Source organism: Rattus norvegicus, chromosome 12 (genome assembly GCF_036323735.1).
Source record: "Rattus norvegicus strain BN/NHsdMcwi chromosome 12, GRCr8, whole genome shotgun sequence".
NCBI classification, from domain to species: domain Eukaryota; kingdom Metazoa; phylum Chordata; class Mammalia; order Rodentia; family Muridae; genus Rattus; species Rattus norvegicus.
The window spans coordinates 14,763,368-14,789,884 of NC_086030.1; the positions used below are offsets into that span (position 1 = coordinate 14,763,368).

The following is a 26,517-nucleotide window of genomic DNA, read 5'->3' on the forward strand; positions in this document are numbered from 1 at the left end:
TGACAGGGTCTCGTTCTGTAGGTCTAACCTTGAACTTGGGGCAGCCCTGCTACCCAGCCTCTCAGGTTCTGAAAACCGGGGCGCCTGGCTTGTTCTTGGTGTGTGTGAGCATTTATTTATTGATGTGTACTATGCCACAGCATCTGTGTGGATGTCACAGGGCCACTTGCAGGAGTCAGTTCTCTCTTTTCATGCTGGCCTGGGATTGAACTCAGGTGAGCATGGCCTGGGAGAGCCATCTTAAGCCTTTAGACCAGTCGCTCATAATCTGTGGGTCATGACCCCTTTGGGTATTGGATGACCTTTTCACAGAAGTCACCAAAAGGCCATTGGAAAACACAGACTTATATCATGATTCATAGCACTAGCAAGATTACAGTATGAAGTAGCAACAAAAATAATTTTATGGTTGGGGGTCACCACCACATGAGGAATTGTATAAAAAGTTTGCAGCATTAGGAAGGTTGAGAATCACTGCTTTAGACAGTCTATGTCCATCCTTACTGCCTGGTCATGTCTGTCTGTCTGTCTGTCTATGTATCTGGATCTATCTCTCAATCTGTATCTTGAGACAGGGCCTTGCTATGTAACTCTGGCTTGGAACTCACAAAGATCTACTTGCTTCCGCCTGGGATCAAAGGCTTGCACCATCATGTCCAGCAGCCATGGCTACATTAAAAAAAACAAAACAAAACAAAAACAGAACCAGAACCAGAAGCAAGAGATGTGTGTGAAGGATACTTAGAAGTAGCTGAAAGTTTGGGATGAAGGAGACATCCCTACATCCTGCTGGGACCCAGTTAGTTCTCCACAGGGGTCGGGTGCTGTTCCTACTACCTGATCTCAGGGAATCCAGTGTGACTTTGAGAGTCACACCCCTGCCTGTGTGCCACTAAAAAAGAAACTCCAGCAATGACAATCCACCATCCATTGGAAGACATCAGACGAGCCAAAGTCCGGGTTGGTGGTAGGTGGCGTGTGGGTCCTCTGACTGAAAGTCCTGAAGACTGTTTGCATGTCATGGAGTAATGCCACCTGCCCTCAGCTTAGACACAGCACGGGGAGAGTGCGGTTTCTTTCTTATCTGTCTCTCTCTGCCTCTGTCTCTGACTCTCTGTCTCTCTGTCTCTCTCTCTCTGTCTCTCTCTCTCTCTCTGTCTCTCTGTCTCTGTCTCTCTCTCCCTCCCCCCCTTCTCTCGTCTCTTCTGTCTGTCTGTCTGTCTGTCTGTCTGTCTGTCTCTCTCGCTCTCTCTCTCTCTCTCTCTCTCTCTCTCTCTGGTACTAGACATTGGGTTTGGTCCTGTGGGTTGCAGTGTTGGAAATTAACACGATGAATTATCTTAGGTTTAAGTGAAGGGTTGGATGACCCTCCAGAGAGGCATGGGGCATCATTTGCTTTTCTTTTTTATTGGATATTTTTTATTTACAATTTGAATGTTATTCCCTTTCCTGGTTTCCCGTCCATAAGCCCCCCCCCCCCGCCATCTCCTCCCTCTCCCCCTTCCTCATAAGGGTATTCACTGGCTTTCTTTAGGAAAAAATATGTGTCTGAGCCATGTTTTCAGAAACCTTGTAGGGATTGTTGACAGACCTGTTTGGAAGCTGAAGGCGGGGGCGGGGGAGGGGGCGGTGCTGCCCATCACCTTTTTAATGATTCAGGGTTCTTGGCAGAAAGCCCGCCCTGGAAAACACCTTAGCTACCTCCAAACACTTGCAGCTCTGGAGAACAGTGTTGGTGTTTGAGAGCGGTGTATCCTGCACAGCTGGGTTTCCACTGTGAGTTAACCATGGGTCGTGTGCTGCAGGGGCTGAGTCCCAGGCCGCCCAGCAGCCGCGTGGTGTGGTAGAGTTGCTGTAGGACCCATTACATGGTTAATGTAGGCTGTCCTGGAACTCTGACCAGGCTGGCCTCCAACTCAGATCTGCCTGCCTCTGCCTCCGTTGGGATTAAAGGAGGGCACTCCTTTAATGCTGCCCGGCGGCATCGTTTCTATTAAGAGCCTGACTGTTGAGTGCCATGGATGGTACCCATACACAGCTAGCTTTTAAAGTCAGTGTCTCTCTCATCATGTAGGTCTGGTTGGCCTGGAATTTACAGAGATCCACCTGCCTGCCCGAATGCTGGGATTGAAGGCGGGTCCCACCATCTTAAAAAAAAGAGATCCATTTCTTAGTGTTAGTATCCAATGAGTCACAGAAGTTGTTCCAGGGCCTGACCTACTGACTTCCTGCATTATTTGTGGCTTACTCCGTTGGTTCCAAACTGCCAGGTTCTACCTTAAAGACAACCACAGGAGGGGCAGGTACCTTGTTGGGCCACTTTGTCTTGAGCACATTTGGCATGTAAAGTTTTGAATTCTTTTTTTTTTTTTTTTTTTGGTTCTTTTTTTTTTCCGGAGCTGGGGACCGAACCCAGGGCCTTGCGCTTCCTAGGTAAGCGCTCTACCACTGAGCTAAATCCCCAGCCCCAAGTTTTGAATTCTTAAAAACTTGTTTTGGAGACAGAATCTTACTATGTAGGTCAGGCTGGCCTGGAAGTCTTTTTTTTTTTTTTTTTTTTTTTTTCTCTTTTCTTTTTTTTCCGGAGCTGGGGACCGAACCCAGGGCCTTGCGCTTCCTAGGTAAGCGCTCTACCACTGAGCTAAATCCCCAACCCCTGGAAGTCTTGATGGTAGCCTCAGGGTCCTATGTTTGGGGTTGACAGGAATGTGATACCATGCTCAGCTTGTACTGGAGTATGATTTGAAGATGTTGGTTATAGTTTTTTAAAGGTGATTCCAGCTGATGTGGTGACTTAATGTCTGTAGGTGGCCCTAGCACCTACATGTGAAGAAGGAGGGATCAGGGCCAGCCTGGGCAACTTGAGGCCAGCCTGGGCAATGTAAGACCCTGTCCAAAACCAAACTAAATCCAACTAGCAAACAACAACAACCAAACTCAAACCAATGTGTGTTTTATGTTTTAATGCATCCTGAATAGATGTGCTGTCTTCTCAAATAAAGAACCCAACAGGGTTTACTTGCCGAATTTTGTATAGGGCTCACCATAATAGGATCAAAAATAGACTTTTCTTTAGGAGAGGAAGAGAAAATGACACCTAATTTGAAATAAAAGGGAAACTACTCTCTGCGGGGGAGAGTTAACCAGCCAGAATCTTCTCATCACCTGTGGATCAGTGTGGCTTAGACCGAAGCTTCCCAGCAGGCTTTGCAGGAAACAGGCTTTTGCTGGTGCTGCCCCATGGGTTCAGCCCCAGCAGGGTGAGTCAAGAGTTCAGTAGTTCAAACACCAGCATAGGCTGAGCTTTACTTAGAAAAGAAGGACTCATTAATCAGAAGTGAATGCCTCATAGCCTGGAATTTATTTTAGTTAGCGTCTGTAAATAGACAGTGCCTGCCAGTGATGGAGGGGGCTACCAAGGACTGGCATGCAGTTTGTTCTAGAGTGCTGGCTCGACCCACACAAGCCCTGGCTGACTTCAGTCCCCAGGAGCTTGCAGATGAGGGTACTGGTCACCCTAGCCTTTGCCTTTTCAGGTAACGTTGACAAAGGAGTGTGCCTGAGTGGCTCAGTAAGACCCATGTCTTCTTTCCCATTTCTTGATTGCTTTGCTGTTTAGTGGGACTAGCTTGTGGGAGGTGGCTTATCCCCCTTTGGGACCGAGAGGTTACGTGATCCCACTCTGTGGTGGAGTATCCTGAGGCTCTGTATCATGATGGATTCTCTCTCAGCCTGGGTTCCCATGATCATCTGGAGCTGAGATGTTCCTTCCTGTCCTCCCCTAGCCGACTGGTACTGGGCACCGGAACGGCAGTGTGAGCGGGAGCCAGCCCTTGTTATATTAATTTGTTTCTGTCATCTCAGCCCCTCCCGACTGATACAGCCTGTTCATTTTTGGCAGCTGTGAAATGCATGATACTTTGAATGAACCCAGTTCAGATGATCTGATAGTTTGTTAAAAGACAAAGAACATCTAATTGAAGAATAACAATTTTAAACAAACACTAAAGTCCTTCCCCGCAAATCAATATGCTCCAATGGGTGTTTTGTAAAACAAACAAACCCCCAAACCAAAACCCCCACCTACTTGTTAAAAAATATAAAGGAAAAATAAGTATTATTTTACTGGAGTTCAAATCTTCATTCTTGGACATGATTTTTATATTAGAATATGGAGTTGTCAGGTTATATCTAAGGGAAAATGAACATGGAAGCCACATCTATGGGCTGGCTCCTTGCAAGCCAGACTCACAGGATGAAGGGAATTGACAGAGCTCCTGTGTGCTCCCAGTTCAGTCACAGGACAGAGGTGGGAGATGCTGACAAAGCTGAGAGGCCTTAAAAAGTGTTAGGTTGGAAGGGAAAGGTTGGGGGTCTGAGCTGCTGGAGAGGTGACTCTCAGGGCAGTGGGAAGGCCTGGATGGGCAGAGGGACTGTGCACAAAGGTATCCGCCTCGGGGTCAGCAGAGGTGAAGGGTCAAAGTGGGAAGGGGTGGCAGCTGAGGATTGGAGCAGGGAGGGGATTGGAAAGAAGGGGCGCAATCCTTTAGCAAATGGGATGGCTGAGAGGTAGGCCCCAGGCCCAGAGGTGAAGGACCTGGGTCCTAACCTCGGCCTGGCTGCCGTCTAGCTGTGGGGAGTGGTAGGAAGGACACACAGAGCCCTCACTCTGCTGCTGCTGTCACTTGGACAGGAGCCTAGTGACAGATTGTTGTCTAATGAGAGAATAAGTTCCCCCTTCCACAAAGTAGGACTTGTCACGTTCATTACTCTGCTTCCTCAAGTGCAGGCTGACAGTCTCCCAGGTGTTTTACAAACCCATATCTAATACACAGTCTAGCTAATACCAGTGCTGGGGGATTCAGCACCCTCTCTTGGTCTCCACAGGCACTGTACTCACATGTGCATACCCACATAGATAAATACATAAGATAAAATATTTTTTTTCTTTTTGGAGCTGGGTACCGAACCCAGGGCCTTGCGCTTGCTAGGCAAGTGCTCTGCCACTGAGCTAAATCCCCAACCTGATAAAATATGTTTAAAAACTTATTTTATTGCTTTTAACAATGTATGTGTATGTGGGTACATGCGTATAATGTGCTGGGTCATGTAGAGGTCAGGTGTAGGTTCCCCCTGAAGTTGGAGGTACCGGAAGTTGAGCTGCCCCAAGCAGGTGCCCCAAGCAGCTGCCCCAAGCAGGTGCCCCAAGCAGGTGCCCCAAGCAGGTGCCCCAAGCAGGTGCCCCAAGCAGGTGCCCCAAGCAGGTGCCCCAAGCAGGTGCTGGGAGTCAAGGTTGGATCCTCCAGGGGAGCAGTGTGCACCACTGAACCATCTCTCCTGTCCTGAAATTAAGTCTTTTGAAAGACACTTGTTTAATAACTAGTGCTAGGCGGTCAGGCAGGTGAAAGAGGAAAGGCTGAGGTAGAGAAGGGAAACACTGTTGCCAGTTCCATATTTTGTACAAAGTTAATTTCCTGATTGGGTTTGGGCCTTGTAGTTAGAGAAGATTGAAAGGTAACTAGAAAAACTGCAGCCACTGGGCTGGGATGGCAGAGATGGGGAGGAGTACTTGTATGTAAGCCTGAGGAACCAGGTCCAGGCCCTAGCACCTATGCAGACAGCATCATCTCGAATGCTTTGGAACCACAGGAGGGTCCCTGAGGCTTGTTGGCTGCCAGCCTAGCCTGGGGCTTGATGAGTGTCCTCCGAGGCCAAGGCTTTGGAAGTGCAGTTGGCCTTCCTCGACAATCCTGCTGGCTCACTGTGTCTGCTTCCTTAAACCCATCTCATAAGTTCTAATTGGATCTGGACGGCGCTCATTCAGTGGGTGGTAAGCTGGTATTTGTGTGGTGATCTTCCTCCCTCCCTTTTTGGCTCAGGGCCTGATCCACTTGCACTCAGATACTACAGGGAAGGCTAGAGAAGGCTAGAGTGTGCAGGCTTGAGTGCTTAGTGTGGGGAGGCAGAACCTCCAGAAGCTTCTCTCCGTTTCCCTTCCCTCCGATCTGCACCGGCCCACTCAAGCTACAGCCATGCTGCTTTCACATCCAGTGCTTGGTTCTCTCTCTCTCTCTCTCTCTCTCTCTCTCTCTCTCTCTCTCTCACACACACACACACACACACACACACACACACACACATATTCTAGAACGGGATACCATCAAGGGCTAGCTTTATGCTTCAGGATCAGGACATAATTCTTTGGGGGAGCTTTTCTCATGGCCCCCTTTTATGGAAACAAGGTTAGAGTTAAGTGTTTTGTCTTAAAAATTATATGTATCTGTGACTCCATGTGGGGATGTGCATTAGCATACGGTGCCAGAGGCCAGAAGAGGGCGTTGGATCCGGGGAGCCGGAGCGGCAGGCACGAGTGAACCGCTTGGTGTGGGTACTGGAAACTAAAATAGGTTCTTCTAGAATAGCAGCAAATGCTCTTCACCAATGAGCCCGCTATCTCTCCAGCCCCTGATTCAGTGTGTTCTAAGGTGAACGTGTCTGTTGGGTTTTTTTTTTTTTTTTTTTTTTTTTTTTTTTTTTGGGAGCTGAGGACTGAACCCAGGGCCTTGTGCTTGTTAGGCAAGCGCTCTACCACTGAGCTAAATCCCCAACCCCCTCTGTTGGGGTTTTTAATCCCTGGCATGTAAACCACGTGTGCCGATGCATGGCTGTGCTCAGGGGGCGCAGGGAGGGACCAGAAAATGAGAGGTATCCTTGGCTACATGGAGAATCGGAGGCCGGCCGGGCAGATCCCATCTCTAAGGCAGCAAGGCAGACGCAGGAGAGCACACTGACTTGGCAGTGTAGACAGCAGAGCTCTGTCCACCATTAGGTTCCTGTTGTTTCCCTGAGCAGGAAGTGCGCTGCTCGCCCTCATCCCGTTTCCTCCTTTACCAACCTCGGAGGCAGCTTGGTTTCCCGTCCCCATTTTGGAGACACGCAGGGCAGTGGAGTCTGAGGCCCATTCTAACTCACACCCCTGCCTTTGGGCACATTGGGAGGTTCATCTCTCAGCTCAGACAATCCCTCCCTACCCATCGGAGTGGCAAGGCTCCCTGAGGAAACACACACACACACACACACACACACACACACACACACACACACACACACACACACACACACACACGCACTCAGCAGTGGATGCTTAGCTCCCAGCAGGGACTGGCCTTGCCCGGGCTTGCTTGCCTGAGGTGTTTTTGTGAAGGTGGACTCACGCTAAATGCTGCATGGTGCCCTGGCTTCTTAACTGTACAAACTGGAACTGGAGGAGAGATTGTGTCTGATACACATAGCCCAGATGGACCTCGAACCTTGCCTCTTCTTTCCCTCTGCTGGTAGATGCTAGGATTAGAAGCCTGCACCACCATGCTTGGGCTGGGTTTTCTGTGGTGCTGGGTATGGAACTTGGGTATCCAAACTAGACCCTTATAGTCAGTTATAGTCAGCTTGGGAATCCTTTGATCTGTCCTGGAGGGATCGGTTCCAAGAGCCCTGAGAGAAGGGACGTGAAATTTTGATTCTAGGACTGAGTTTGCCTGTGTGTGAACGGGTAAGGTTAGTCATGTTTCCAGAATTCTGAAGATGTAAGCCATGCCTGACGGCGCACACCTGCAGTTTTTGCACTTGGAAGGCTAAGGCAGAGTTGTGAGCTCAGTACCAGCCTGGCCACATAGCAAGACCCTGGCCAAAAAAGAAAACAAAGCAAACCAAACAACAACAAAAACCAACCCAAAAAACCCCAATCAAATGAAAACTAAAAGCTGGCCACTCTGGTCCCTGTCTTTCCCCGGGCAGTCGTTGCTAACGGCATGGATAATGTCCTAGGCGGTACAGTGAGGGCAGCTGTACAGTAGCCCCAGGTGGGAACCTGTCTGCCAGCAACACTCATTCCCACGGGCCCTTGGCTTTGTCTGAGTGTTGGTGCCCAGGAGTCTAGACTCCTCTTGGCTGTGGTGCTGAAGTTTGATCTCTCAGCCGTGTTGGTGAAGTGTGAGTGGACACCAGCCTGCTGCCACGGGCTGTGAGGAGACCTATTGGGCAGGGGCACCAGGAAGCTTTCTCCTAGTGGCCAGAGACCCCAGGCATTTCCTGGGCTGCTGTTTACAGGGGTTCAGCTTTGTTCACAGAGTGGGAGCCCAGTCCAGGAATGTTTCCCAGCGGTCTAGGGGTGGGGTGAGGAGGCTTAACAACCAGAAACTTCTTTCTTTCCTTTCTGCACAGCTTGCAAGAGAGAAGCTCCTTTGGAGCAGGATAGGTTGATAATTTTAGAAGAATATGGACTGTTCTTGTTTTAAGTTGGTAACGGTATATCCCCAATCAGGTTTTAACTTAGTATTCGTGTTCTTTTTTTAAGAGTGCATTAATCCTAGCCAGGCATGGCAGTACTGGTGCACCTTTGGTCACAGCACTCAGGAGGCAGAGGCAGGGGGATCTCTGTGAGTTTGAGGCTAGCCTGTTCTACATTTGGAGTTCCAGGCCAGTCAGGGCTACTTAGTGAGAGCCTGTCTCAAAAAACAAGACAAAACAACCCCCCCCCCCAAAAAAAAAAAACCAAAACATTCATCTTGACATTATCATTTTCAAGTTTGTCCCATAAGTGACCCATCCCCCCCTCACTGACACTGCTACAGAGCAGTCCCCGCTGTCAGGAAAAGCCCTGTAAAGACTGTTCCCTTTACCTTATTGTCCCATTTGCCAAAAGATTTATGTGTCTTTGGCCCCTTGGATCACTGGTTAGGATGTGGTAAGGGCAGAGCCAGGGTGTTAGGCTGGGAAGCTCAGGCTTCCTTCCTTAGCCTCCGTGCACTGCTTTGTGTTTGGAAGTTGGGTGTCTCTTCTTGACACACTGCCGTGTGTGGGCTCTGAGCAGCATGGCTGGCAAGGGTGGTGCAAGTCTTGAACCTAAATTTAGATTCCTTTAGAGGCCACGGAAGCAGCGCTTCTTCAGACTCACCGGCTTCCATGCCGCTCGCTGCGCATCTCCCTCGGGAGCTGAGAGTGAAGATGGGGCTGGGAGAGCTGCCTTTGTGGACATCCCTGGGGACTCTGTTGGGAGGGAGAGCTGGTGAGATGGCTTGGAGAGTAAAGGCATTTGCTGTCCAAGCCTGATGACTGAGTTCCGGAACTCCTGTGGTGTCAGGAGAGCACTGACTCTCTAAGTCCTCTAAGTCCATGTGCATGCTGTGGCACTGTCCACATCCCCACATAAATACAACATGTTCAAAAAGTAGGGGCGAGTACTGGTCCAGCATGAAACACACACACACACACACACACACACACGTACATACACATACACACTCACAGGCACACACACACACAGGCACGCACACACACACACACACACATACTTACAGGCGCACACAGGATTTGGTGGCAGTCTAGCCCATAAGTACTCCATGTATGTGGGTGTTCATGAGTTTTTATTTTGGACTCACTGTCTTCTGTTGGGCTGTAATACTTCACCCTGGTTGATCTGTTTGCCTGTTATGGTAGCTTCTCGGTAAGTTTTGACCTAGGGGGTGAAAGTCCCTTTCTTCTTAGTGGTTTTCTTGTTGTGTTGTGTTTTTTCCAAGTTAGCTGCAGCTGATTGGAATCCCTGTGATTCCATATGGATTTTAGCAGGAGGGTACAGTTCCTGTGTTTAAGAGGAAACTGGGGCTTAGGGAGAGGTTGTTTGGTCTCCAGGCTGACTCAGAGTGTGTTGCCGTTTCTCTGTTACTAACTCCGACTGTTAATGAACATGGGCTATCCTTCTGTCCCGCCATCTTTGATTTCTCCCAGCAGTGGGTGGCAGTTTATAGAGTGTGTTGTGAGTCTTCTCTGGTTGAGTTTGTTCATCTGTGTTCTTCTCTTTTGTGTGCTACTGTAGATGTCCTTGTCCTTGGTTTCATTATGGTTTGCCACTGCTAGTGTGTAGGGTACATTTGGATTTAGTTTCACGGAGTTCACTCCTCGGTTGGCTCGGTTTTGTGTATGGGTGTTCTGTTTGCATGTGTGTTTCTATGTATGGGTCCCTTAGGGTTCCCTGTGTGTGGCATCATTCTTGTGTGAAGATTTCTTTCTGATCTGAATGCCTGTTGTTTGACAAGAGCAGACAATCTAGTCTTATTCCTAGAAGGAGGTAATCCAGACCCTCCCCAGTGCATGTGATGTCAGCTATGGGCTCTGCAGATGCCCTTTCTGTTTTACTTCTGGTTATACCACAGTTTTACACGCTCGCACACATCTATACGCACGCACGCGCGCACACACACCCATTCTAATACAATGTGTTATACCCCTGCCTTCTGTATATGGAATGACATTCTTCTTCCTGGAGTGCATCCCTGGGAGGTGGTACTAGGGCTCTCCACACAGGGCTGTGTTCAGCTGGCTAGTGTTGTGCAGGAGCGTCTGCATCTGTGCTCCCAAGGACGCAGGCAGACACGGCACTGACAGCTGGGCCTGCACTGCTGTGTCTTAAGCACTGCGATAATTCGTCTTCAGTTCTTTCTCTGGGGAATTTCTAATTTGCCTCGTCGCTGTCCCTGCGTGCCGTGGCACTCATGTAGAGTTCAGAGGATAGTCGTAGGTGTCAGACTTTGCCTTCTACCCTGTTTGAGACAGGGTCCCATCACTACCGTGTCTGTGGCCTGGCCGGTTGGCTGTCTGGAGATAGATGTCCTGGGCACTCTCCCATCCCCAGTAGGACGCTTGGGCTAGGGCGGTGTGCTACAGTGGCCGGCTTTCTAGGGATCTAGCTTCGGTGCACGCATCTGCACAGAGCACCGCCTCCCAGCCCCTCTCCTGGTCTGTTCCCTGGAGTTAAATGCTCTGCTTATTTGCCTCGTGCAGACATCCCGGTCTCCTGCAGGATGAGGAGAAAGCTAATGACTTCACGAGTGCACAGCTCTGCATCCCCTTCTGCAGGCCGAGGAGGTGCTTAATGACTTCAGTGTCTTAAACTTGATTGAAATTGTCTGTGGCCTAACTAGTCACACCTTGGAGAATGTCCTGTCCACCCTTTTTTTTTTTGGAGCTGGGGACTGAACCCAGGGCCTTGCGGTTGCTAGGCGAGCGCTCTACCACTGAGCTAAATCCCCAACCCCTGTCCTGTCCATTCTTAATGAGGATGTGTCCTCTGTTATTGCTGGGTATTCTGGAGCTGTTAGAGCTGTCGGCTCTATGATCTTGTGTAAGTCTTCTGTTTCCTTGCTGACCCATATGGGTTTTCTGTCTATTACTCCAACGAGTTGACATCTTCAGCAGCCATTGGAGGGCCATGTGTTCGCCCATGGCTCTGCCAGTCTGTCCTGCAAGTGTTTGAGACTTTGTACTTAGTGTACATACATGTTTGTCATTGTTCTATCTTCTTGAAAATGGACCTACTCATCACTACAAAAGAATGGTCGTCCCTGTGACAATTTTTGGGCTTCGAGTGTTTTTGAGCTGGCATTAATACAGTTGTCCCATTTGTTGGAGGTCACATTTTGTGGAGATGAACTGTTTCTAGCATTTCACCTTCAGCCTGTTTGTATTCGGGATTGAAGAGGGATCTCTGGTAACCCAGCAGCATATTGTGAATCATGTGTTGTAATCTGTCCTGGCAAGCTCTACCTTTAATCAAAGAGTTTAACTTATTGTGTTCTTGTGCGTGCCTTATTTTTGGAGAGTTTTGCTGGAGAGATTTTAGTACTTAAGAACACTTGCTGTTTTTGTAGGGACTGGATTTGTTTCCAGCACCCACATTAGAGGACTCACAACTACCCATACCTCATACCAGGGGATGAGATGCCCCCTCTGACTCTTAAGGGTCTCTGTGTGCACATGGTGCACATAAACTCATGGAGGCTCACATACACACATCAATTTAAAAAAGAAATTCTTGTACAAGAGCTCACCATGTAGCTTAGGCTGGTCTCTAAACTCATAATCCTCCTGTCTCTGCTGTGCAGACAGCTGTCATAGGTGCATGTGCAGTGGCCAGCCTCAACCTGTCTCTGTCACAGGTGTGTGCGGGGTGGCCAGCCTCAATCTGTCTCTGTCACAGGTGTGTGCGGGGTGGCCAGCCTCAATCTGTCTCTGTCACAGGTGTGTGCGGGGTGGCCAGCCTCAGTTTGTCTCTGTCACAGGTGTGTGCGGGGTGGCCAGCCTCAATCTGTCTCTGTCACAGGTGTGTGCGGGTTGGCCAGCCTCGGTCTGTCTCTGTCACAGGTGTGTGCGGGTTGGCCAGCCTCAGTCTGTCTCTGTCACAGGTGTGTGCGGGGTGGCCAGCCTCAACCTGTCTCTGTCACAGGTGTGTGCGGGGTGGCCAGCCTCAATCTGTCTCTGTCACAGGTGTGTGCGGGTTGGCCAGCCTCAGTCTGTCTCTGTCACAGGTGTGTGCGGGGTGGCCAGCCTCGGTCTGTCTCTGTCACAGGTGTGTGCGGGGTGGCCAGCCTCAATCTGTCTCTGTCACAGGTGTGTGCGGGTTGGCCAGCCTCAGTCTGTCTCTGTCACAGGTGTGTGCGGGGTGGCCAGCCTCAATCTGTCTCTGTCACAGGTGTGTGCGGGGTGGCCAGCCTCAACCTGTCTCTGTCACAGGTGTGTGCGGGGTGGCCAGCCTCAATCTGTCTCTGTCACAGGTGTGTGCGGGTTGGCCAGCCTCGGTCTGTCTCTGTCACAGGTGTGTGTGGGGTGGCCAGCCTCGGTCTGTCTCTGTCACAGGTGTGTGCAGGGTGGCCAGCCTCAGTCTGTCTCTGTCACAGATGTGTGCAGGTGGCCAGCCTCGGTCTGTCTCTGTCACAGGTGTGTGCAGGGTGGCCAGCCTCAATCTGTCTCTGTCACAGGCATGTGCAGGGTGACCAGCCTCAATCTGTCTCTGTCACAGGTGCGTGCAGGTGGCCAGCCTCAGTCTGTCTCTGTCACAGGTGTGTGCGGGGTGGCCAGCCTCAGTCTGTCTCTGTCACAGGTGTGTGCAGGGTGGCCAGCCTCAATCTGTCTCTGTCACAGGCATGTGCAGGGTGACCAGCCTCAATCTGTCTCTGTCACAGGTGTGTGCGGGGTGGCCAGCCTCGGTCTGTCTCTGTCACAGGTGTGTGCAGGGTGGCCAGCCTCAGTCTTTCTCTGTCATAGGTGTGTGCAGGGTGGCCAGCCTCAGTCTGTCTCTGTCACAGGCATGTGCAGGGTGGCCAGCCTCAACCTGTCTCTGTCACAGGTGTGTGCGGGGTGGCCAGCCTCAATCTGTCTCTGTCACAGGTGTGTGCGGGTTGGCCAGCCTCAGTCTGTCTCTGTCACAGGTGTGTGCGGGGTGGCCAGCCTCAATCTGTCTCTGTCACAGGTGTGTGCGGGGTGGCCAGCCTCAACCTGTCTCTGTCACAGGTGTGTGCGGGGTGGCCAGCCTCAATCTGTCTCTGTCACAGGTGTGTGCGGGTTGGCCAGCCTCGGTCTGTCTCTGTCACAGGTGTGTGTGGGGTGGCCAGCCTCGGTCTGTCTCTGTCACAGGTGTGTGCAGGGTGGCCAGCCTCAGTCTGTCTCTGTCACAGATGTGTGCAGGTGGCCAGCCTCGGTCTGTCTCTGTCACAGGTGTGTGCAGGGTGGCCAGCCTCAATCTGTCTCTGTCACAGGCATGTGCAGGGTGACCAGCCTCAATCTGTCTCTGTCACAGGTGCGTGCAGGTGGCCAGCCTCAGTCTGTCTCTGTCACAGGTGTGTGCAGGGTAGCCAGCCTCAGTCTGTCTCTGTCACAGGTGTGTGCAGGGTGACCAGTCTCAGTCTGTCTCTGTCACAGGCATGTGCAGGGTGACCAGCCTCAGTTTGTCTCTGTCACAGGTGTGTGCGGGGTGGCCAGCCTCAGTCTGTCTCTGTCACAGGTGTGTGCAGGGTGGCCAGCCTCAGTCTGTCTCTGTCACAGGCATGTGCAGGGTGGCCAGCCTCAGTCTGTCTCTGTCACAGGTGTGTGCAGGTAGCCAGCCTCAGTCTGTCTCTGTCACAGGTGTGTGCAGGGTGGCCAGCCTCAGTCTGTCTCTGTTATAGGTGCGTGTGCAATGGCCAGTCTTAGTTTGTCTCTGTTATAGGTGTGTGTGCAATGGCCAGTCTCAGTCTGCCTTTGGTTTTGTGTCTAACATTTTCTCATCGTTCCATCCTCCATTGCTGCTTTGATTATAGTAAATAGATTTTTTCTACTATAGCATTTTGATTCATTTTTTATTTATCTTATTGTGAACTTTAAACTGTTTTCTTAGTGTGTATTTTATGGACCACAATTAAAATTTTAATTTATAACTAGTTTGACTTAATGCCAGGGTGGTTGGTGTAGTTTGTGGGAAACATGCTCCCATTTTTATTGTTATGGTTGCAAATCTATGTCCTTACTTTGTGTGCTCATCACCATTGTGAAATCATATTTTTAAACAAAGAGGTTACAGGCTAAAACTATAGTCCTAGGCTTTTGACTTAACCTCTGTATTTTCCTTTATTTTATTTTATTGAGACCGTGTCTCACTTTCTAGATTTGGTTGGCCTAGAACTTGCTGTATGGACTAGGCTGACCTTGAACTTACAGAGACCTACTTGTTTGCCTCCTGTCTTTGCCCTAACAGTGGTACCCTATGTGGAGTGCATCATCCAGCTTCTGTCACTCAGTGTTTCCCTGTAGGTCTTGTTCATCTTCTCTTCCTCTTCTTTTCTTATTTTTATGATCACATGCAATGCTCTAGATGGGCCAGCGTTTTCTCACCCCATCCCATGCTGTTGGAGCACTCATTCTTCAGAGACACGCCGGGTAGCCATGCAGATAGCATTTCTGTACATGGTGTCTGTGGACTGCACACCCAACACAAGACTGCACACACGGGCCGGAGCCATTAAAGGTTAAGGCTCATGACCAAAGGCACACATACATGCTCTGAGAACTGCCCTAGAGGGTTGCATTCCTGTGTGGCAAGTGTGGTCATATGTTTATCCCAGTCTACTTCTTCACTGTCTTTTGTTGACCTTGATTTTGCCCGTCTGGCAGGTGAGAAGTGGCACCTCCACGGAGGCTTGTTCTGCATCTGTTGTGTAAAGTTGAGCATCCTAAGGGAGCGGGGCTGGTCAGAGTTATTTTCTTCCGTGCTGTTTGTTGATATTATCTCTCCCAGAGTGGGGCTGCTACTTTGCTGCATTAGGTTTCTGGGGTAATTTGAAAGGAATGTGCTAATGTTAAATCTTTCTTGACACAGTTTAGATTTCCCCCGAATGCTCAATTCTTCATATCGGAAGCTTAATTCCTGTTGATGTTACCGAACACACTTATAGCAGCGGATCTTATGATCTTATTACGTGTTCCTTTACATGAGATCTTCTACCACTCGCCTGTGAACTGAGACTGTGTGTGCCCACCTTTCTTACAGAATCCCTCAGGACAGTGCTGCTGCTGGTCTTGAAGCAAGCACTGTGTTTAAACTGTGATGTTAGACGAACTTATGTTTTACTTTGATACTCCGTCTTGTCCTGTTGCGAGTCCTTAGGACCCTGTGACAGTTGTCAGCAGTGGAGGGGTGCCGGTGGCTCTGGGGCTGTCCTTGCCTGCTTCCAACTTTGATGGAAATATTTCTTGTTTCCTTGAAGCCTAGCACTGAGTTTTAAGTTGAAATATATATTTCTTGTCATGTTGGGAACACTCTTCTGCCTTCTTCATCGTGTTTTTAAAGATGGAGAAGGAACGTGAGATTTTATCACATGCTACTTCGTGCCTGTGGTGATTCCAGCCATCCAGGGCAGTTGGAGGACAGCCTGGAGCTCAGCCTGCAGGGTGTCTTGGAGGAGTGTGGAAGGGTGGGTAAGAGTGAGGAGAGAAGGTGGAGGCTGGAGACACCATCTGCTGCTGCTGTGGTGAGACTGACAGAAACAGGGAAACAGGAAGGAGCTTTCTCTCCTCTTGCATGCCAGCCAGACTTCATTGCTCTCCCAGATACCTGAGAAGCAGCTTAGGGGATGGAGGACTCTTTTAGTTTACAGTTCTTGAAGGTTCTGTTCATCAAGGTGGGAAGGAATAGGCAGGAAGTAGAGGTGAACAACATCAGGAAGAGGCCTGGATAAGACCTAGCCCCTAAGGTCACATCTCCAGGGCCCACACCCTCAAGCCAGGGGTCTCCTTCCATAGCACCACCTTCCCACAGCCAGAGTCTAATTTTGAATCCATCAGTGGCTTGGCCATTGGTTCCCATATGATGTGGTAAAGCCCTTGCACACGTGTGTATTTTACCAATCTTTTGGGCACTATTTATTTTAAAAAAGTTTAATGTCTGGGTGGGTGTATGCACGCCATAGCATACCTGTGGGCATCGTCCCCACCCCACTCTCCCGCCTCATACCCTGTGGGGATTCGTTCAGGCCTGTGTTCAAGACACCTCGACAGCCCTCCTAGGCACTTCTTAGTCAGTGACAGTCAAGATTAACCATCGTGCTTTAACTGAGACTTCCTTTGCAGGAGCCAGCCAGCCAGCTCCAGGCCAGAGTAGAGTATAGCAGGGTGGGTTTGGAGAAGAGAGCAAAGGAGCAGGTAACCGCAGATCGACCAGTGCCTCATCTTTCACGTGCTATTTCTGGGTGCCCAGAATGCTTTTCTGTGGTGTGAATTTACTGTCTCGTATCACGTCAGGATAAGCTTATGTCTCTAGGTGACAGGGGCCGCTGGAATAAAGTGTATACATTGTTAGTCCGACAGCTGGGTCTCTAGCGACTGGATAGAAAGGTGGCCTTGTAGAGTCCCGTGTGTGCTGGGTGCACTGCTGAGCCCCAGGTCCTTCTGCAGAGAGCAGGGAGCGAGCTGGTTCCTGCTTTAGCTCGTTGGAAGAATGACTGTGGTCAGGTCCATGCGTTAGCTGGCCTTTGTCAGGACATGATGCTCAGTCATGTGCTTACCAGGAGATGAGTGATGTACGTCATGCTGTGGCAACTGTGGCCCAGGGGAAATCATTTCTTGGAAAAAGGAAATTTTTTTCTTTTCTTTCTGGTGGACATCTTTTAGGGTAGCCGCAGTTTCTGTTTGCACCTAAAACTGCTCCATGTCCAGCCTGTTGTCCTGGTGACATTATCCTATGACCCTTTTCTAAGAGGTGCCCTGGTTAGTTTGACGAAATCTACTGCACTGTCTATTTTAGACGTTTAAAGCTAAACTTTCTCAAGGTCACCATGTGAGGCAGGCATGCAGAGAGAGGCGGGGCCTCCGGAACCAAAGGGTCCTTACTGTGTGCTCACAGAGATCGTTTCCAGTGTTCAGGGCTTACTGCTTAACAGTGGAACAGCTCTGCGGGTTACGGGGTGTAACTCGGTGGAGGGTTCTTGCTTGGCATGTGTGAGGCCCTGGCTTACATACATCAGTGCCAGGGCGTGGGAGGTAAGGCAGAAGGAACAAATCTTTCTCTTGAGTGAGCCTGGCAGGCCTTGAGTGCAAAGGCTTAGCAGGGAAGGCCTGCTTGTGGGCCCCCTGCTTGGGCTCCACACTGTCATTGGTCATTGCCTGTGTCCCATAAGTGTGGCGGGGCATGGCCTTCTTACATGCGTCTGGCCTGCCTTGCTTTCTTGGGGTTGTTTGTAGGTTTTTCTCAAACCTGTGAGTTTGGAAATATCTGTGGGCAATGAGTTTTAAGGATTCTTACACACACTTAAACACTGTCTTTCATCCTTTTGGTAGGCTTGTCACACATTTTCTGGGACAGTTGTGTGTCCATGCAATTAAGTTTGCTGGTGAAATGAGCGGAAACAGTTTTTGACAGCTCTTTGTGGTTGAAAAGAAGGCAGAAAAGGTTGCCTCTTTAGTCACCAATGGCCGCTTAGGTTGGTTTCAGCAAGCCTGGGGGAAGCCCAGTTTCCTTGCTTCCTGAGCTCACTGCTGCTGGGAACTGCCGGGGATGGACACTCACCTACTCTGTGTTCAAGGGAAGCTGTCTCCATTTATAGAGGATATGAGACCGGGGGTTTCCATGAATAGCTCATGCGTCTGGGTCATGAGCCAGACAACCCAGCCAGGAGCAATTTCAAGTTCAGATCCCAGTCTTCCACCGCCAGACTTTAGTTTTCCTCAAACAGTATACTGCCCATTGTGTGTGTGTGTGTGTGTGTGTGTGTGTGTGTGTGTGTGTGTGTGAGAGAGAGAGAGAGAGAGAGAGAGAGAGAGGGAGAGAGAGAGAGAGAGTGTGTGTTTATAAGGCTGCCATGTCTATTTTCTCTCTTGTTCTGTAGCAGTGTGGGTCACTAGTCACTTTTGTTCTTTCTGGTGACACAGGGATATACTATGATAAATACTTGTCACAGATCCTACTGTTATTTCTCCTGTGGGTTGATAATTAAAGCACTGTTAGGGTTTCTTTTATTTGCCACATTTATTTGTGGGCTGGCTAGTGTTTTGTCAACTTTGAACAACTAGAGTGATCTGGGAAGAGGGAACTCAGTTAAGAAAATGACTCCATCAGATTGGCCTGTGGGCAAGCCTGTGCTACATTTTCTTGGTTAACGACTGCTGTGAGGATCCAGTCCCATGATAGATGGGGGTTGGGGGGGGTCCTGGGGTCTATAAGAAAGCAGGTTGGGGTTGGGGATTTAGCTCAGTGGTAGAGCGCTTGCCTAGGAAGCATAAGGCCCTGGGTTCAGTCCCCAGCTCCGGAAAAAAAGAACCAAAAAAAAGAACCAAAAAAAAAAAAAGGCAGGCTGAGCAAGCCGCCCAGCTAGCCATGGGGAGCTAGCCATGGGGAGCAAGCAGTCCTTCGGCTTCTGTGTCAGCTCCTGCCTCCCTCCCTCTGGGTTCCTGCTCCAGCTTCTCTCAGTGATGAACTGTGAACAGAGAGTTTTAAATGTAAGTTAACCCTTGCCTGCCCATGTTGCTTTTGGCTGTGGTGTTTGTCATCGCAGCGAAAATCCTAACTGAGACACTTGGCAAAGTTCATGGTTTGTCTTCAGTGCAGGAACCTTGAGATCAGTGCTGTGATAGGTGACAACTAGAAAGGGCTTCTTAACGTTGACAACCTTGGAGTCATCTGAGCAAGGCTGGCTAGGAGGGAAGGAAGACAGAAGGATCAGGAAGCCATTTATAGTTTTTGGCCCCCACCCCCACCTCCCATCCTTCATGGTTCAGCCGGTTTAGCCTTGAGCTTCCTCTGTGTTAGGATTGTAGTTGTGGACCACTGCACCAGGCAAGGCCTCCCCACCTCTCCAAATACAGGGCATTGTGTTGCCTAGGCTGGCTTCTAACTCTGTGTAGCTGAGGATGTCCTTGGATCTGGTTCTCTGTCTCTACCTCCTGAATGCTGGAATCACATGTGTGGCCACCCCTCCTGGTTTACATGGTGCTGGAGATGAACCCAGGGCTTTGTGGGTGCTGGGCAGGCAGTCTGCCCACGGAGCTGCATTCCCAGCACAAGTTCTGAGAATTCTTAGAGTGAGAGTGGGCCACCTGTCTGCCTGGAGCCTGTTTATCCCGTTGCCACTGGAGTGGCAGCCAGAGTTTAGGCCATTTTCCTGTGGTTCTTGTGACCTTGTGTTCCCAGTGTTTACCAAATACTTCAAATACTTTCCCCAAATTTCACACACTGCACATTCAGACCATAAAAGGACCCATTGAGATAAATGTCAAAGTTCCACAAATCACAGTGTGTGTCTTAATGGTAGGTTTTTAAAAATCAGATTTACAGAGGACTTGGGGCAGTTTAATGATGGGTGGAACTCTGAAATCTTTGAGTTCCCACTTGGTTTCTTGGGGATCACATCTCCATACAGAAGCTCACACACCCGGATGCTGCTAACCTCAGTAGTGAATTGACAGCTGCTTTATCAATCCTTTACAAAGGGGCGACCTTGATCAGAAGTCTCTGCTTTCTAGAATGTTAACGCTGGTAAAGGTGTAGCAGTTGACAATCCTGGAGGTAGAGATCACAAGGATATGGAGTGGGGCGGGGAGGCTTCCACATGGGGAAGGCTCAGAGCAGGAAGCAGTTGGCATTTGTATGCTGAGGGAAAGGCGGTCATTTGGACTGAGTCTTCATGTTCCTATGAGAGAAGGAAGCCACAGTGGAAGTAGGATGGTGTCTGTGGGAACCCAACTGCGTGGTGAATGCCCGTTTGCCATTTAGGTCCCATCTGAAATGCAGTGAAAGCTCAAAATTGGTGATTAGAGCTCAGATATCTGTGTTTATAAGACAGACATGAAGAGCTACATGTGTGGAGGTTATGAATATGGCATAAATCTCCATTATTTGATTTCAGATTCTTGGTAGGAGGGGCACCTGCCTAGAATCCCCCCAGTGAGGGACTGGGGGCGTGGCTCAGTGGTAGAGCCCCTGCCTAGAATCCCCCAGTGAGGGGCTGGGGTGTGGCTCAGTGGTAGAGCCCCTGCCTAGAATCCCCCAGTGAGGGCTGGGGCGTGGCTCAGTGGTAGAGCCCCTGCCTAGAATCCCCCAATGAGGGGCTGGGGCGTGGCTCAGTGGTAGAGCCCCTGCCTAGAATCCCCCAGTGAGGGGCTGGGGTGTGGCTCAGTGGTAGAGCCCCTGCCTAGAATCCCCCAGTGAGGGGCTGGGGGCGTGGCTCAGTGGTAGAGCCCCTGCTTAGTATAGAGATTACATCTTCAGCACTGGAAAAACAAGCAAGCAAGCAAAGGTAGGCTCCTTAGCACTGCCGTTTTGGTGCCTCTGTCCTTCAGTCTCCTCTTGTTAGTGTAGGGATGATTGTAGTTACTTACCTGTTTCAGGTTAACTGCTAGAATTAGATGGTTCAGATAAAAGTATGTCCAACAGTGCATGGCATATAACAGAGGAATATACAGGCTTTAGTAGTGTAGTCATGGCTTAATGCAGTATGCATATTAATTAGTTCATGGCTTTTATCCATATATGGGTATAGTATGCATTTGCTCTTTCCTTGGAGGGAAACTGGGCTGTCTGTAGCTTGTGCATTCTCTGCAGTTTTGCATAGAAATTATGGCCCCCAAGCCTGTCACATGGAAACCAGCCGCAGAGCTGCCCCTGAGGAAGGGATGTGGCCTTTGCTTGTCAAGGCAGGTGTCCCTGGGCCATAGCTTCATATATGTGTGTGTCTATGTACATGTGTGCACACTTATACACCAGTACATGTATGTTTTCCCCCCATCCCCCTCCTCTGCACTGGAGACAGGGTTTCTTTATGTATCCCGACTGTTCTAGAACTCACTCCCTAGATCATGCTTTGGCTAACTTACACTGAAGACACAGTATTGGAAGGCTCTCGGTGGCCTCTAGAATAGTTGAAAGTTAGACACCAAAACTAAGGGCAGGAAAAGACAGTGACAGGCTTGGGTGTCCAGGAAGCGCAGCCGTGGGTCTGAGCAAGCAGCCTGGGCGGCAGCCATTGCTGCTGTCACTAGAGTCCCCTGTAGAGCATTGCTTCCTGCTCTTGTTGATGCCCCATGGCATGCCGTCAAACAGGGTCAGCTACAGTTGAATGCCTCTCAACAGAGCTCTGAGTTGAGGGTAGAATAGCTTGGAGTTCCCCGCAGCCGTAACCGCCTTCTCGAAGACTGGCCATGTGCTTTAGTGAGCGTGCATGGTGGGTAGTAAACGACATAGTTGTGTAAGAAAATGGTGTGGGGCAGTGACCCAAGCCCTGTTGTCCAGTCAAGACAGGGCACAGAGGTGCTGCTAAGTGGACAGGAAGACTGCAACTGGAGGGTTGCTCTAGGATCAGATGCTCGGTTACTTCCCTTATTTGGGCAAAGACAAAAAACGAGCAGTCTCTATGTGACTCAAACTGATTCATCCTTTCAGAATATTTTCCTCAAGATGAAAATGTCGTAGAAATATCCCATAGGGAATTTCCCTTCCCCCCCTTTTTTTTAACACAGGGTCCTTCTGTGTTGTCCAGGGTGACCTCAAACACAGAGATCTGCCTGCCTCTGCTTCCTGAGATCTGGGGTTCAAGATGTGTATTTCTTATTTTTAGAAAAAATTGTATTAATTTAAAAAATTATATATGCATATGCATGTGCATACATATATATGTACATGTATGTGTGCCGGGGCATGTGCTTCTGCCCTGGCCTACATGTGGAGGTCACAGGACAGCTAGCAAAGTGTGTTTTCTCCTCTAGCCATGTGGGGCCTAGGGATTGAACTCAGGTCTTCAGTCTTGGTAGCCGTTGCCACCTGAGCTGTCCTGCCTGCTCTAGAAATTCCTGTAACAAGAAGTCTCGTGATGGCTCATGCCTGTAATCCCAGCACTTGAGAGGCTGAGGCTGGCGGAACCTTGCCAGTTCAAGGATAGCCTGGGCTACATACTAAAACCCTGTCTCAAAGGGGGAAAAAAAACCGAATCCCACGTCCAATCATCCTCCCCATTAATGGAGAGATTTCATCTGTGAGCGTGCGTATCATTCAGTGTTGTGTGAGAGGCAGTGAGAGAGAGCAGTTACCATCAAGTTAGGCGGTGTCCTCGAGTGTACAGAACAGCACAGATGAGAGCGTCCTTGCCTTAAATGGAAGGTCTATGCACAGCTTTGGGAAATGTCGTCTGTCACGTCTTGGCATCCGTTTGTCTGCAGGGTCTGGTTATGGAAAGAATGTGGTTTCTATACATATATCTAAGGTACCCTGAGTCATGGGTTGGAGTTGGTGCCTGACATGATCTCTACCTGTGAAGATTTCTGCTTCGTCATGTCCTAACACGAGGTCCATGTGTTTACTGCAGTAATTCATGGCAAACACATCCAGCCAGGCCAACGGCACTTGTTGTAAGCACTTTTCTGTGTCTTTTTTCTTTCTTTCTTTCTTTTTTCTTCAGAGCTGGGGACTGAACCCAGGGCCTTGCACTTGCTAGGCAAGCGCTCTATCACTGAGCTAAATCCCCAACCCCTGCAAAGTGCTCTTTAACGCTAAGCCATCTCTCCAGTCCCATATTCTTTTAAGTTGAAAAACTGTATTTATTCATTGATTGAGTGGTACACATGTACACGTGTGTGTGTGTGTGTGTGTGTGTGTGTGTGTGACAGAGAGAGAGAGAGAGGTATACACTAACAATAAAGTTAATGACATGCAATTTTAAGATCATATTAATTGTGAGATACTCAAAGAGAAAAAATAGTAGAAATCAAATACTTTCTTGGCAAGGCTTTCTTTTGTTTTTTGTTCTTGTTTGTTTGTTTTGTTTTGTTTGTTTTTGTTTTTGTTTTAGATTTTGTAGCTTTGGCTGGTCTGGAATTTGCTATATAGACCAGGCAGGCTGACGTCTCCTGCCTCTGCCTTTGCCTGTCTCCCAAGTGCTGGGATCAAAGGGATGTACCACCATGCCAGCTGAATTCCATCTTGACATTATTGAAAGAGCCACTTGGGTTTTCTTTTAAACATGTGCTCTGTGTGTGTGTGTGTGTGTGTGTGTGTGTGTGTGTGTGTGTGTGTGTGCGCGCGCGCACGCGCTTTGTGTGTCTGTGTGTATGCACACTCGCATGTTCTTGCAGAGGCCAGAAGCACAGTTAGATCTGGAACCTGAGTTACAGACAGTTGTGAGCCACCTGGTTGGGGTGCTGGTAATCAAATTTGTCCTCTGCAAGAGTACAGAGTGTGCTCAGTCACTGAGCTATCTCTCCAGCCTTGTCACCTTTTTTAAAAAAATAAAGTATTCATTACAGTATCAAGCTCAGTCAAGGTCTCTGAGCTTGTACACACTTATGTGACAATAAGAAAAAGAAAATCTGAATTGAGTGTTTTTATTTTTCTATTCGCGTGGGTTTGAGATGTCAGAGTTATGCTTCCAAGATGGGCTGCACATGTTTAAGGTGTGTATGTATTTTGTCTGGTTTGGAGTGTGATAATACAGTCTTCCACATGGACAGCTGCGCACAGCAGCATGCCTCTGCCCGTGTGCTGGGGTGAGTGGAGATGAGCAGATTGGAGGACTCACTAGCCAACCAGCCCAGCCCAGAGGGCAGGCTCTAGGTTCAGTGGGAGATCCATCTCAAAACAGTAAGGTGGAGAATGGATTCATGGAGACACCAGCACATAAGTCTCTGATCACATGTGTACATACACACATATGTACAGACACAAACCCGGGCTGACCCATTCAAGAGCCTCAAGATCATGCCAGTGTGCACAGTGTGCAGGGTCTGTTTACATCTGGACGTCTCTGGACAATGCTGGAAGGATGACCTCGCCTCTCTGGCTCTGTGTGTTCTTTTGCTTCCCAGGGCATAGATGTCTCAGTTTCCTCCTCACTGGAGCTGTGAACTCCTCCTTTCCAGTCTTCTATTTCCAGCCTCAGCTTGACTATTAATAGAGCACTTCCACTGTTGCCTTCCAGGCTTCGACTTTAGTTAACTATGGCTGTTCTAGCAGGGCTAGGCAACTTACCCACCCTGTCACTGATCCCCAGGGAAGCTGCTGTGGGTGCCTGTGACCTCTGCTTACAACTAGGAGCTGGGTGTTTTGTGCTTCAGATAAAAGTCTCTCCAGGGGGTTTGATGAAGACTTGCAGGTGGCTAGTTTAGAATTGGGCTGAAATCTTTCCTGAGGTCCTCTTGACTCTTGAACGCTGGTGTGCATCGGAGAGAATTCGAGGGCTGCAGTGTACGCGTGCCTTCAGATGCTCGTGGGACGTTGGGAAGAGCTGCCAGTCCAGGGCTCCAGGGACTGCCTTGAAGATATTGCTGCTTTCCGTCCTCTGTAGGTCAGCAGTGTCTTAGCCAAGGTCATATTTCTTTTTGCTCATCCTGGGTGGGTAGGCTACATGGGGCTTATGTTGGAGGCCTTGCTCTCTTACTCTCCCACTTCTGTTTTGTGACAGTCTCTCATAGAACCTGGGTTTCAGTGGGTTAGTAACAGTGACTGGCCAGGGATTCCCTGGGATCCTCCTTTGTGTTCCTGGCACTAGGTGTGCTGGACTTTTCCCTGGGTGCTGGGGATTCTAAAGCCTCCTCCCCAGCTCCCCTTTGATTACCTGATGAAGGCCAGGCCCAGGAATGGAGAACACTGTGCTCTGCTCTTTTTTTTTTAGTCTCCTGAATTATGGTTTTTCTTTTCCAATAAAGGCATTTAATTTTTTTTCTCTTAAAAGGGGAGTGGGCAGTAAGATGGCTCAGCAGGTAAAAGTGTGCTGTGTGTGCCTGAGTTCAAGCCCTGGAACCCTGTACAGAGCAGATGTGCTCAGTACATCTGTGTCTCCAGCATTACTATGGTGACACAGAAGGCAGAGGAAGCGTTGCCCTGACATAAGCTGCAGGGTTTCAGTTCTGTCGATTACAAAGTTGGCATCTCTAGCTGCCGTTTTCCTGTTTCTCTTGAGCTTCCGTCATGTTTTGCTTTGTGTACTTTGAGACTTTAGGCACCAACGTGGACAGACTTGGAAATTCTTTGGTGAACCGGTCCCCTTGTCACTATGCAGTGTTCGTCCTTATCCCTCCTGATTGTCTTTCCCCTGAAGTCAACTTGGTGGGTAGGAACGTAGCTGGTTTAGCCTTTCCATGGTTATCATTTACACGGTCCGCCTTTCTCTTCCTCACTGAGCGAAGATCGCCTTGGTTATTCATAAGAGATATCTTACCTGCATGCATGTCCATGCACCATGTGCTTGCGGTGCCCGTGGAGGTCAGAAGAGTGTATTGGATGCCCTGGAACTGGAGTTACAGAAGGTCGTGAGTCACCATGTAGTTGCTGAGAATTGAACCTGGGCCCTTTGGAAAGGCAGCTGGTATTCTTAAGCCACTGAGCCACCTCTCCAGTACTACCCTTTTGAGTTTTATGTAGTGAGACTCAGTGTCCTTTGAATGGATCCTGTAGGAGTGCTGCTGCTTGCTGACCCAGCCCAGCTGCGGACTTGCATTATAACCAGCCTCTGTTGCCTTCCCGCTGTGAACTGCCTTTACAGCCTCTGCCCTGCCTCTGCCGACTGTTAGCTTCTTAGTGCTCACCTGGCTGGCACCTGGGTCAGTGCTCCTGCCATGGTTCAGGCCTGCCATTTGTATTTGAAAGCCATCCACTGTCATGCAGAACCCTAATCCCAGGCAGGCTGCTATCTGAACATTGACTCCAGGTACTGTCATTTTGAGGGTTGATCCAGAGGGACCAAAACTTCACCAGGGACCTCCTTCCTGCCTTAGTAGCTAAAAGCACTGGTCAGTAGGTTAATGCTGTGCTGAAGAATGGACCCTTGGGGTCTCCCCAGCACTGTTGTGGATCTGGGCCTAGTATGTTTCTTGAGATGAGGACTCATGCAGCCCAGTCTAACTTCAACTTGCTGTTTAGCCATGGATGTCTGGTGTCTCCTGTCTCCACATCCTGAGTGCTGGGAATACAAGCTCACCACCACGCTCGCTTTGCGTGGTGCTGGGGATCAGACTTAGCACTCTACCTTCTGAGCTAAGTGCCCAGCCCTGCACAGTGGAAACCCTGGCAGCACCTGAGTAATACATGGGTGTGGTGTTTGGAGTGATGGTTGACTGTAAGTGAAGCCCAGTGCTTGGTGAGCCCTCAGCTCCGCTTTGAGGCCCAGCCCTGAGGATAGGATTCATGTTGAAGCCAAGTTAGAAAGGGCTTGTTTCTTCCTTGCCTAAGACATTCAT

At 49.5% G+C, this 26,517-nt stretch overlaps 1 protein-coding gene across 6 annotated transcripts in view; it reads left to right on the plus strand.

Annotated features, from left to right (window-relative positions):
* Smurf1 (SMAD specific E3 ubiquitin protein ligase 1) overlaps positions 1 to 26,517 on the plus strand; it is a 91,557-nt gene that overhangs the window by 14,651 nt on the left and 50,389 nt on the right. Inside the window, exon 1 of one of the 6 annotated variants that reach the window (XR_010056420.1) lies at positions 1 to 24,647. This exon is cut by the window's left edge and continues 12,599 nt beyond it. The exons of the other annotated variants lie outside the window; for them this stretch is intronic. The gene's annotated coding sequence lies outside the window, so the exon portion shown is untranslated. The remainder of the gene's footprint in view (positions 24,648 to 26,517) is intronic. 6 annotated transcript variants of the gene reach the window in all.